Source organism: Musa acuminata, chromosome BXJ1-6 (assembly GCF_036884655.1).
Source record: "Musa acuminata AAA Group cultivar baxijiao chromosome BXJ1-6, Cavendish_Baxijiao_AAA, whole genome shotgun sequence".
NCBI lineage: Eukaryota > Viridiplantae > Streptophyta > Magnoliopsida > Zingiberales > Musaceae > Musa > Musa acuminata.
Genome location: NC_088332.1, coordinates 25,952,868 through 25,958,568, shown reverse-complemented (window position 1 = coordinate 25,958,568; position 5,701 = coordinate 25,952,868). Strand labels below are relative to the sequence as shown.

Below are 5,701 nucleotides of genomic sequence, written 5' to 3'. Positions count from 1 at the left end.
TCACAAATGGACACTCGATTGAACTCGTTTTTATCTAAAGTATAGAACAAGGCATTCATAGCCTTGGCTTTAAAGCGAAAGTCTTCTTTTTCAACTTATTCCAATCGCTCATTGGAAAAGAACTTTTGAAAGCCATTTTCTACAAGATTCCATAACTCAAAATCCATTGAAATTAGAAAGATCCTCATTTTAGTCTTCCAATATGTATAATCCATCCCATTGAACATGGGTGGACATGTGATTGAATAACCCTCTTGGTTGTTGGCAAATATCATCTCTCTTGGGTTTCAAACCAATTGTTAAGATCAAGAGCGGCACTTAGAGGGGGGGGGGTTAATTAGTGCAGTGAAAAAATTATGTCAATTCGAGAAATTTCGTATGATAAAAAATGATTTCGATTCAAATCGTTGTTTCACCTTGAATAAGTAGAGGAGAAGAGGTAGGGTAGTTTGCAATGTAGTAAAGTTGAATGCAGTAAAAAAAATTTACAGTAAGGAAAGAACACACTAGAATTTATTGTGGTTCGGTCGTTGTGACCTACATCCACTTATGATTCCTCCTCCGTCGAGATCACCGGTGTCCACTAATGATCCTCCTTCAATAAGCGAAGACCAACCACCTTTTACCGCTCTTTCTTCTTTTACCGGGTTTAGGAGATAACCCTTACAAGCTTCACTCCTTTTACTTGGATGGTTACAAAGCTAAAAGAGAGAGGGGAGGGCTCTTCTCACTTTTAGAACACTTTAACACCCCAAGAATTCAAGATTATGTTGACACTTTCTTGCTCTTTCATGCAGAAAAGGGTGGAGTATTTATAGGCCCCAATGGCTTTAAAATTGAAGCCAAAAAAATGTCTCATCCCGATTTTCCGAGGTACTAGCGGTACTATCGCCATTATTGGGCGGTATCACCACCTATTACTTTGACACTAGGCGGTACCACCACCTAGTTTGGGCGGTACCACCACTTGACAGGGGCAGTATTGTCGCTAGCAGCATTAATTACTAGTGGTACCATCGTCCAAAACACCTAAGAGACCGAGTCCCAAGTAGTGCCACTACCGACCGTGGCTTCAATTACTAAGCTTATTCAATCCGGCCCAATTCAGCCCTGCTAAGGGCCCAATTGACCCTTAACTAAATTAGTGGAATTACCTCTAGTCCTGGTACGCCAATTGTTCTTCCGGCGAGCTTCCGACAAACTTCCGACGATCTCTCGATAAAGTTCCGACGGACTTTCGACGAACTTCCGACGATCTATCTTACTGCTATCATAGTTAATCCTGCACACTTTTCTCAAGATTAGATCAAATAATTTACAATTGATTTCATCATCAAAATCCGAAATTCAACGGATAACTTAATTATACATCATACCCTACTAACCATCTTATCAACCCAACACATCAATCGGATCATTCTTTTGCATTAGCACCGACTTGATAACATCTTATATGCCGAGTCAGCCCGACACATCGATCGAAGACCCTTAAAGTTAACATAAAATTGTTCATGCAATGATTATAATATTCAACCATTTGGTGCACACCCCATGATCAAATAATGATCGATGATTATGTATAATTATCCCACATAGTACTTTCCCACTTAACTATAATAGGTATCCGATTTCATTATAAAATGACCCAGAGTGCATTCCCTCATCTCTCTCGAATATTTTTAGCTTATTTTATTTTATTATTTTTTTAATTCTATTGCTCTTTCTCATGATACTCTTGACATAGTTTTTTAATATCTTTTATTAATTTTTTTACTCCAACACTAGATTGACAATATGTTCGATGCTACACTTTAGTTAGGTTCGAACCCTTAACATGTCAATAGTATAATAAAATTAGTTACCAATATATTAAAAATTAAAAATTCATAAAATATAATAGATATATAATTATTTAATAAATTAGTTGATTAAATAATTATTCTTCTATAACTCATCCAAGATATAATAGATATATACTTATATATTATAGGAACAATAATTTTACTACCAAATGAAAGTTCTAATAAGACGTTATTATTTTATTATTATTATTATTATTATTATTATTATTATTATTATTATTATTATTATTATTATTATTGTAGAAGTAAGTAGTAGTGTCCATCATTACATATCAGGATGCACCGTTATATGCTCCGTTAACCCCCGCGTGGAGATTCGCACGTGTACCGCACGCCTTCCCCTGTTCTCGGATGATCTATTCCATCGATGGATTAAGAACAAGGGAGAATTGCCCTCGAGTCGGCTCGCCTGTTGCTCTCCGATCGGCGCTTCCCACCAAACGAAGCGATCATGTCGTCCAAACAAGGTTGTCATCCGATCCTCGCCTCCCTTTCCTTTCCTCTCTCTGTCTTGTTCGTCTGTTTCTCTTTCTTTGCAACTTTGGATTTGGATATCTAGGGTTGATTCAGGTGGGAAGTTGAAGCCCTTGAAGCAGCCTAAATCCGAAAAGAAGGAATACGACGAGGTATGTGCGCCTTCTTGATACGATCTATCATGCTACCACTCTTTGATTCGGTTATTAAGATTTGTAGGTGCTTGAAGTATTCGGAATGAATGGATGGGCGGCGAGTTTTTTATTGCTTGCTTAATTTCGAAGTTGTGGGTGTCTCTAGTTCTTATGATCTTATGAATCTTACTGTCTTGTTATATGAATTAACTCTCCCTTTGAAAATCGACCAAGTTCAATGAATCTGCTCACCAGACCATCTATTAATAAACAGCCTTAACTTTCTTTAGGGAAATGATTTTGACTTGTTTTAAAATAGGCTGGAAAGTTAAGAATCTTAAGTTTTTTCAATTTATAAAGACACGCCCTATAACTCTTTAGCAATCAATTCGGGCTATTCAATCAAGTTGGGCCATTTGCAGGAATGAGTTTGCAACTCATTTGGCTTATGGCTGTCATATTTGAGAGGTCTGGATTTAAGGTTAAGGGACAAGTATTGTGGACTGTAGAGAATACTATAGAATCAACAAGATTTACACGAGCTGATGGTAGCAAATAAGGCACTCCCATGTCATATATGCAATTGGTAAATAGATGCCAACTCAGTCAACTAAAATGTCAATTGAGGTTTTGCTTATTTCTATTTATCTTAGTATCTGGTGTTCAAGTGAAAAATAAATCATCTAGCCAGACTTTTCATGAGCTGCATTATCATTCTTTTATGATGCATCTGAAGGCACTTCTTCTCACTCTCTCCTTTGTCATCTCCCTTCTCGCCAATTAAAGTATTACAACTGAAGGATATATTTTATCACGTATGCAGCTTAATGGAAATTGGCTATTGATATCTTCGATCTGTTTGCCTTTGGAGTTTAGTGGTAATTCTTGTTTTCAAAGAAATAATTGGATAGGTTTCATGTGTGTCTTGATGAACTTGGTTGTAACAATTTTTCCTAGAGGATTTGTTACTTTTTGGGCTTAAGGGGCACAGACATATCTTCACCAAAGCAGTGGCTCACTTTATTTTCAGATATGCTTCCTTGGTTTCTTGGTGCCAGAAGTTTGCATGCAATTGTGCTGTTATAGTAATTTATTAATTGAGATTTTTTACTCCTTTCTTTGGATTATCTTAGGCTCTTTGAAACTTGTGTATCTTCACATTGTAAAAACTCAAACTGAATTCCGTAGAACCATATAGATATCCAACATTAATGAGAAGTAACCATCTTGTGAAGCCATCTCTTCAACATGCTGACACGTCGGTGGAGATGGAAATATATAGCTTAAGTCTGTTAATACTATACCATAAACTTTGTATACTGTTAGACTTTCTTAAAGAATTTGCTTTAGACGTGCTATTCAATTGCCAATTCAATCATAAGCTTCTAAAATAATGTAGTATAGTTGTAAAGCATTGTTGTTACTTCTAAAACATGTTTTCCTCGATGTGAGAACTAGCCTTTCAAAAATATTTAAAGCACAACGCTGCCTAATCTTAAAATTGCCTCTGGTATTAACATAATCAAAGGCCTAAGCCCTAGAAAATTGGACCCATGGTTTCTCTGCAATCTTTTACCATACCAAAGGAGGATACCTTGTTATGTTCTTCCTCCCATTTTCATGCCTACTTCAGTTTTCTTCAACTTGTAAAATGCAAATATGATGTATTAGTTGTCTAGTTTTTTAGGCTGTGGTAAAATATCTGCCTCTTGACTAATGTGATTGGACAGATGACTCTTCTGTGTCCAAATCTCAGGCTTACATGCTATATACTTTTGAATCTGCTTTCCTCAGAATGTGTCTTGTTAAGCTCTTTTATTTAGATGAGCTCCTTTAATCTTGATTTCCTCTCTGCAAGCCAATGAGGACTAAAGCTACTTTCTTTTGGATGCTCTCACTTGTATGACCTTTGTCTTGATTTGGATTCCTCCATACTTGCTCCCAATTTGAGGGCTTGGAACTGCTGCATGTTCTTTAACCTTTGTTTTAATTTGCATTCCTCCATGCTTTCTCCCATTTTGGGGGCTTGGAACTGCTACTTTTTCTTTAACCTACTATCAAGGTCGGCTATAACCAAAGAATTTCTGGGTTCAATTGGGAGATGAGTTTAATGATGGAACACAGTCAGGGCAACCGGTGAAGAACGTTGCATCCTTCCATCAGTCCCTTTCCAATGTTATTTTCCTTTTCTGTGTTTAACTGTAGAAAGAAGATGATTTACCTTGTGTAGAATATTATACCATGTTGAACAGTCTCCTGTAACATATGAAGCACAGATGTTTTATATTGATATCAGTGATTGTATTTTATTCTTTTTCTTTCTTCATGCATTGTCTTTGTATTTTTCTTTCTGTGTTTATTGTTGTCTTAACCGATCTATTTGCAATCCTTTTTTAACGAAATTTCTTATACACTTCATAGATCATCTTAGCTTCAATCTAAGATTGATCAATTGAGGAATTCATCTCTAAAAATGTTCTTGTGTTGCTGTAAATTTTCGTTGCAAACCGCTGAAATTTTTCGACGATCATTCTGCTATCGCAACTTGCATCAATTTCCTTGTTGTTATACTATCAAAATTTTCTTGATTAAATTGGTCATCCTTGTTGTCATATAAACAGAGATTTTGCTATCAATTCCCTCCTCAAATTTCTTGGTTTTTGTTGGAAATTTCATCGAGAAACCGCTATTTCTTCGACGATAATTATGCTCTTATAAGACAACACATACCTACTGCAACTTCCACTGATTTCTATCAAACCTTTGCTGTCATCTACCACATATCTAAAACTTTTTCCCTAACCTTCATCCACTACCATCACAGCTTTAAAACTCCACCAAACCACACCCTCAAATTGCACCCAAAATAGTCACAAAACAAGCCTAAACCGCATTGTACATCCATCAATCCACCAACCCTTTCGACCATCACTTCTCTTAACCTATACATGTCTTTAACCCGACAACAAAAGAGAGATCTTAACATCACAGATTTGGAGGCATATACTATGGCATTTGAGGAGGCAATCAATGCTAAATTCGAAGCCTTCGAGGCGCGAATGGAGGATAAGATTCGGACACTCTTTACCGAACTCAGTTTGGGCCGACCACCAAGCCCGAAGAAATCGCATCAAGGAGAGAGCTCTGCCTAATCGCACCAAGCCCGAAGAGATGACTTCCAAGAGAGGGTGGCTCTATGACCAACCCCAAATATCCACGCACGAGGGTGGA

The 5,701-nt window shown here is 37.0% G+C and overlaps 1 long non-coding RNA gene across 1 annotated transcript; it reads left to right on the top strand.

The window, feature by feature from the left end:
• The first annotated feature begins 2,182 nt into the window (after window positions 1-2,182).
• On the top strand, window positions 2,183-4,796 carry LOC108951917 (uncharacterized). The gene is made up of 2 exons (XR_010514357.1): window positions 2,183-2,329; window positions 2,422-4,796. It is a non-coding gene; the product is annotated as an uncharacterized LOC108951917 (long non-coding RNA).
• Window positions 4,797-5,701: the final 905 nt, after the last annotated feature.